Raw genomic sequence first — 7,295 nt, 5'->3', positions numbered from 1 at the left:
TCTTTGGTCTGTTGCTGATACCCCAGTAGCGGAGACTATACTCCAGGAAACTGTCCCTCCACAGAGGCTAAGGGCAGTTTGAACGGGTTGAAAAGGTGTTAACGATTCTCTTACCTTCAGTAGATGTCTGAAGCAAAAGTCAGAAGAACTGAAAGGTTTCCGAGTGGGACCCAGACAACTTCATGCTCTTCCTAGAAAAACCTGAAGCCTTGAAACATGGTTAGAGGATATGGAACTCACACCTGCATCACCATCTGCTTGTGCACCTGGGAGTGTTCTGGCTTTGGCTCAACAAGGACAGGGAAACCCTTTCAATGTCCTGTCCCAGAGATGGTGTCACTTTAACTCAGTCACATGGTACTGAAGATACAAAAAGCATTCCACAGGGCGAAGGTGGCACACACCTTTAATCCCAGTACTAGGGAGGCAGAAGCAGGCAGATCTCTGTGAGTTCAAGGTCAGCCTGGTCTACAAGAGCTATTTATAGGACAGGCTCCAAAGCTACAGAGAAACCCTGTCTTGAAAAACAAACAAAGAAAAGAGAAGCAGCATTCCCCAGCCTGATCTCCACAAGCAATAATCAGCCGCTTCCACAAGCATCACTACTGCTCTGCTCTGCCCTCTGAGGAAGAAGAGAGATAGAATGATCCCATCGAGGGGGGGGGGAGTACTGAGACAAACTACTGGAAAGTGTGTGTATGTGTGTGTGGGGGGGGGGGTCAGATAAAAACCTGGTGCAAGGGAATCCCCCAAGAATCTATTAAGACGATCCCAGCTTAGACTCCTAGGAAGAACAAATTTGTAGCCTGAGCGGGCCATCTCCTGTGACCAGATTGGCGGCTAGTCCAATTGTTATTAGAGAGGCCTCATCCAGCAAGAGATGGAAAAGGACACAGACCCACAGCCAAACAATAGGTGGAGCTCAGGGATCCTGCAGAAGAGGGGGAGAAAGGATTGTAGGAGCCAGAGAGGTCAAGGACACAACAAGAAAACCTACAGAATCAACAAACCTGGGCTCACAGAGGCTCACAGAGACTGAACCGACAGCCAGAGAGCCTCCATGGGACCGAACAGGCCATCTACATATATGTTACAGTTGTATAGCTTGGGTTCTTTTGTGGGACTTCTAATCTTGCCCAGCCTTAATACCCAGGAGGTATTGCTTAGTTTTACAGCAACTTGATATGCCACGTTTTGTTGATACTCAAGGGAGATCTGGCCTTTCCCAAACGGAAACGGAGGTGGAGTGGATTGGGGGCTGGGGATGTGGAGGGGCCGGGGGAGGGACTGAGAATAGAGGAGGGAGGGGAAACTACGACAGGGTATAAAACAAACAAACAAATAAGCAAATAAACAAATAAGTAAATTTATTAAAAAGAAATACCTAAAACAATAACAACAACAGTGACCCACGGAAAGGAAACCAGTAGACAAACCCCCAAGGATTCGCCCACGGAACCATACTTCCTTACCAGAGTTAGGAACCAGATGATGCCTGGAGTTAGCCTGATAAGGACCTGGCATTTGCCTCATAGGCACCCTGGTGGTCACATGGAAAGATGGCAGGAGGAGGAGTAAAAAGCTTGTAAAGATACTCTCCTTTCAAACGGCCAGGTATGAAGGAGACAAATCTTTCTGCTGTGGACATACTGGACGAAACAACTGCTCTCAAACATAAACAAGCCAGAGACGAACGGAAGGGTGCTAGCAAGTGAAACAGGCTGCCAGCTGTCCGAAAGAACGGACCTGAACCAGAACAATGGCTCAGAGACAGTTAAGTGATCTGTGACCCAGATTCAGGGTCATAGTCACGCGCGACAAATTATAGCATCATGAATGCTTAGTTTCAGTTTATTTTCGGCAAAAGGCAGTCAAGTTCCAGGGGTCATTAGAGAACCACCTGAAATACGTCCTTAGGGAAAGGTGCTCCACAATGTCCTACTTGATGTTCTGGGTCAGCGGATTAACTCCACAGCCTTTCTGGGTGTGGACCAGCTCTGCGGTGATGACCAGACACAGCGGAATTGACTGTGTGCCTGGAGAGACGACGCAGTCATTCCTTCACCGCTTACTTTTGTTTCTAGTGTCTAGGAATGGTCAGGGTTAGATGTGGGAAGTTTCCAGTGAATGGCAGGGACCAGCACCTTCACAATGGCCACGGGGTCAAAACAACGAAGCAGCACAATGCTCACACGCAGTTGTCCACTAGAAGAATAGCTAACGTCAGCGTGTATGATTAGTCGATAAGACGTCAAAGTAATAGGGGTTAAATTTTGGCTTAACTAAACTGGACCTTCTTAGGCAAATATTATTTCCAATGTCCAGTCCTTCACATATCTCAGGTAGGACTTCCAGTTCCTATTCCAAATGAGAGTAACACCAGACTAACGTCACAAGTGTAGTTAGTATTAACAAAGTTAACAAGAATAGCCATTGCTTGCCTTCTGACCTCAAATATTTATATGCCATGTGTGTTTACATGGTTGATATTGACTATCGTCCTATTGAACAACGAACTCTATTACTGTCACACTTTCATGATATCTGATATTTTACAGAGTCATCCAAAGAGTCCCAAGCTATGCAGCCAGCACAAGACACCAAGCCCACTTGCTCTTCAGGTGACACAGGTGACACCTTCGGATAAAAGAACGAGGTAGAGTCATCTTCACACAGCCACAGGGTAAACGCAGCGTCTGAACACAGAATACACTCAGCAGGTACAGGTGAATTCAAAGGACCAACTTAGGGCTAACAGGATGGATCAGCAGCTGAAGCTGGGTGCTTGCTGCCAACCCTGACCATCTGAGCACTATCCAGAGTCCAGCGTGTGGCCAACTGACTGCAGCAAGTTGTTCTTTCATATGCATGTTGTACATGCAGGCTGTCCTAGGGTTTTCTTGCTGTGAAGAGACACCATGGCCAAGGCAACTCTTTTTATTTATCTATTTTTTTATTTATTTTTCTTTGGTTTTCGACACAGGATATTTGTGTGTGTGTGCGCGCGCGCGTGTGTGTGTGTGTGTGTGTGTGTGTGTGTGTGCGCGCATGCACACCCGCGTGTACACACACAACCTTGACTGTCTTGGAACTAGCTCTGTGGACCAAGCTGGCCTCAAACTCACAGAGATCCATCTGCCTTTGGCTTCTGAGTGCTGGGATTAAAGGTGTGTGCCACCACTGCTTGGCCAAGACAACTCTTATAAAGGAAAACATTTTTCTTTTACATTTAAAATATGTTTTTATTTCTTTTAAATTCTATACTCTTTCATTCTTCCGTAGTTCCAAGACCTGATATCATGCTGCTAGTTAAATATTTATTAGATTAACATGGCACATATATTTATATAGAGAGACATCATGAACTAACTCATAGCACTTGTCTACAAATAACTACCATTAAAGAGGAAAGAAAGGCAATAGACCATTTGTACTAAAAGGGGCAAGGAATAGACCCCTTCAACATTCCATGCCCTTTCCCCCAGCCCATACCATCATGGTCACAGTTGCCTGGTGTTAGGGGAAAGTGTGGAATGACTGAGCCTGGTGATTTCTTTTATTTTAATTTCATTGTGTGCATTGCTCAGGTTTTTTTTCAAATGAATACACCAATATGGGTTTATTTAATTAATACACTAATATTACTCTAAACTAGGTGGGCTTTTTTTTTTAAGCTTATTTTTTTTATTGAGAAAAGGAAAAAAAAAATTTCCGCCTCCTCCCAGCCTCCCATTTCCCTCCTACAAAGGAAAACATTTAATTGGAACTGACTTACAGGTTCAGAGGTTTAGTCCAGTATCATCATGGTGGGAAGCATGCTGGCATGGTGCCGGACTGGTAGCTGAGAGTTCTACATCTGGATCCAAAGGCCGTAGGAAGAGGCAGTGAACCTTGAAACCTGGCTTGAGCATTTGAAACCTCAAAGTCCACCCCCCCCCCCCAGTGATACACTTCCTCCAACAAGGCCACACCTCCTAATATGCCACTCCCTGTGAGCCTATGGGGGCCATTTTCATTCGAATCACCACACAGACACAGATACAAAATAAATGTTAAAAAAAATTATAATTTGTGCCAAAGATCAGGACCAACAAGCACATCAGTTAAATCACATACAAGAACAGCACACACGCTATGACTCCGTCCCATGGAGCTATTTTGGGTTAACTCTCAAGTTTTCAGGTAGTCATCGCCGTGGCGTGGTGAAAACCCTAGGCAGTGAACGAGGAGAAGCACGCACATCCTCAGCACTGCTGGCATCTGGTTGGGATCTAAAGCATATGTTACAGTGTTCATTTCAGTAAAGCAGGATGGGTGGGGCGCTCATTATTTTATGTTTGTATCACACATTTAGAGGTTTAGAAACTCAGGGTTGCAGGAGCAACCGTGAGTCAAAGCACAAGGTGCCAGCTGCATTTGTTGTGACAGCAAAGGGACGACAGACCCCCTGCTTTATGAATGGTGTTTGGAGACCAAGGACTTCCATTTGCAGCTTTGATTTAAATTAAAAAAAAGTTTCCATAGTTAAGTGAAAAATATAAAGCACCACTTTAAGATAAATTCCTAACGCTTCCGTTTATGTGCTCTAATTTACAAGTGCAATTATTTCTCGCTTGTATTTAATTCAGCCATTTATTTATTTTTTTAAATATAATTTTTTATTGAAAAAAAAAGATTTCCGCCTCCTCCCTGCCTCCCATTTCCCTCCCCGTCTCCCTTTTCCCCCCTCCTCCCACTCCTCTCCCCCTCCCCCCACTCCTCTCCCCCTCCCCCCACTCCTCTCCCCCTCCCTCTCCAGTCTGAGGGGCAGTCAGGGTTCCCTGCCGTGTGGAAAGTCCAAAGTCCTCCCCGCTCCATCCTGGTCTAGGAAGGTGGACATCCAAACTGGCTAGGCTCCCACAAAGCCAGAACATGAAGTAGGATCAAAACCCAGTGGCATTGTCCTTGGCTTCTCAGCAGCCCTTATTGTCCGCCATATTCAGAGAGTCCGGTTTTATCCCATGCTTTTTCAGTCGCAGTCCAGCTGGCCTTGGTGAGCTCACAATAGATCAGCCCCACTGTCTCCGTGGGTGGGTGCACCCCTCGTGGTCCTGACTTCTTTGCTCATATTTTCCCTCCTTCTGCTCCTCCTTGGGACATTGGGAGCTCAGTCCAGTGCTCCAGTGTGGGTCTCTGTCTCTATCTCCATCCATCTCCAGATGAAGGTTCTATGGTGATATGCAAGATATTCATCGGTCAGTGAGTCTATAATTTGATCTCCTAAAGTTGCTAAATAAGAAGGTGATCCCAAAGAAAAACATATAGCTATCCTCCTGATTATGGGAAGTAGACAAGATTGCCGGGCAAAAAATGGGATCTTGGGTGAGGGGGGGGAGGGAGGTAAGGGGAGATGGGGAGAGAAAAGTTAGAAGGGGAGGTTGGGGGGAACTTGGGAAACGGGATGTTTGGGATAAAGGAAGGTTGGATAGGGGAGTTGGGAAGCACACATCTTAATTAAGGGAGCCATCTTAGAGTTGGCAAGAGATTTGGTGCTCCCAGGTGCCCAGGGCGATGTCCCCAGTTAGTTCCTGGGGCAGCTGAGGACAGAGAACCTGTAATTCAGCCATTTATAATGATTCCCAGATGGCACGGTTTCACCTCAAGAAAGCTAAATATACTCTCATTTATAGTACCCACAGGAGACTATTCTTGAAGAACTTTGGTCTAATGAGTCAGAAAACTGCCCGGAAAGGCACTCAGTAGTGTGTGAATAGCCTGGAACATTGTGTAAGAGAATAGAATCCTGAGGTCATTCTGAAGCCGGCATCCTCCTGCAGCATCAATTATAACTTCTGTCTTTGCTACTTTTCTATTGCTGTGAAGAGACACCATGACCAAGGCAGCTTATAAAAGAGAGCATTTAATTGGGGACGTGCTTACAGTTTCAGTTACTCTCTGCCCATCATGGCAGGGAGCATGGCGGCGGGCAGGGTTTGTCCTGGACCAGTAGCTCAGAGCTCACATCTCATTCAAAGTTGGAGGCATAGAGAAAGACTAGGCTTTGTTGTGGGCTTTTGAAACCTCAAAGCCTACCCCCAGTGACACACTTCCTCCAACTAGAAACCAAACATTCAATTAAGTGAGACTATGGGGACCATTTTCATTCAAACCACACCTTCTTTGCAGGACTTGCGTTCTGGAAGACTAGGTGAATCAATGATGTCTGTATTGGGCAGGTCCTCTAGTGAACGGAACCGAGAGAATGCATGAACGTGTGCGCCATTACATTTGAATGGCTTATAACCAATAAGGACCAGGTAGTTCCCACAGTGGCTAGAGAGGGCGAGAATCCATTTCTGCTCAGGCTACAAAGCCTGATGCTTCAGCAGTCCCAAAATAGTGCTGAAGGACTAGATGAGTCCTGGGAAGTTGCTAGTCTTCAATCCACGTTGGGAATCCAAAGATGCTGCTATCTGAGGTCACTGAAGGATGGTAGCATCATCATCATCATCATCATCATCATCATCATCATCATCATCATCAGCAGCAGCAGCAGCAGCAGCAGCAGCAGCAGCACCAGCAGCAGCAGCACCAGCAGCACCAGCACCAGCAGCAGCACCAGCACCAGCAGCAGCAGCAGCACCAGCAGCAGCAGCAATAGCCACACTCACCAGCAAAAGTGGAAGCAGAGGCAAGACTTCTGTGCAGTCTCTTTACGGCCGGCCGATGCTGGAAAGAGCCACCCAATCTGGGGTTGTCTTCCCCATGCCAATCTTCCTGGAAGTACCTCCCACACCTGCATTCTCTTAGTTGTTCACATCAGCCAGCGCAGTGCCCAGCTGTGGATGGTTGCTGTTCTAGAATGATCTAGTTTCTGAAAAAGCTGTGCATCATCTTTCCAGAGCATGAACGCCGTATTAAAATCCCCCAGAGTTGGCTTGTCTCTATTCATCTGTGGTGCTTTCTTTACCCTTGGCAAACATTCAAAAAGGCATTGGCAATGTCACACAATCCAGTGGTTCATTTCATTTTAAACGTGCCTCTAGCTATATATTTAAATCTTACTACTTGAAAGTGTTTCTGTGTGTGTGTACACACCATGTGTGCACATGCATGTATGTACACATGTGGAGGACAGAGACAACCTGTGGGAGTCTATTCTCTCCTCCCATGTGAATCCAGAGGATCAAACTAAAGTTATCAGGCAGGCATCTTTACTCACTGAGCCATCTTGCTGGCCCCTCTAGTTATAGTTTACAAAACAGGAAAAGGAGGGTTTACTTTCAAAAGACAGCATTAAAAATCTTTTAACTGTA

This window comes from Alexandromys fortis, unplaced genomic scaffold (assembly GCF_014885135.2).
Source record: "Alexandromys fortis isolate MF-2015 unplaced genomic scaffold, M_Fortis_MF-2015_v1.1 scaffold_10, whole genome shotgun sequence".
NCBI classification, from domain to species: Eukaryota; Metazoa; Chordata; class Mammalia; order Rodentia; family Cricetidae; genus Alexandromys; species Alexandromys fortis.
The sequence above is the reverse complement of the archived record's forward strand: the minus strand, read 5'-3'. Positions refer to the sequence as shown.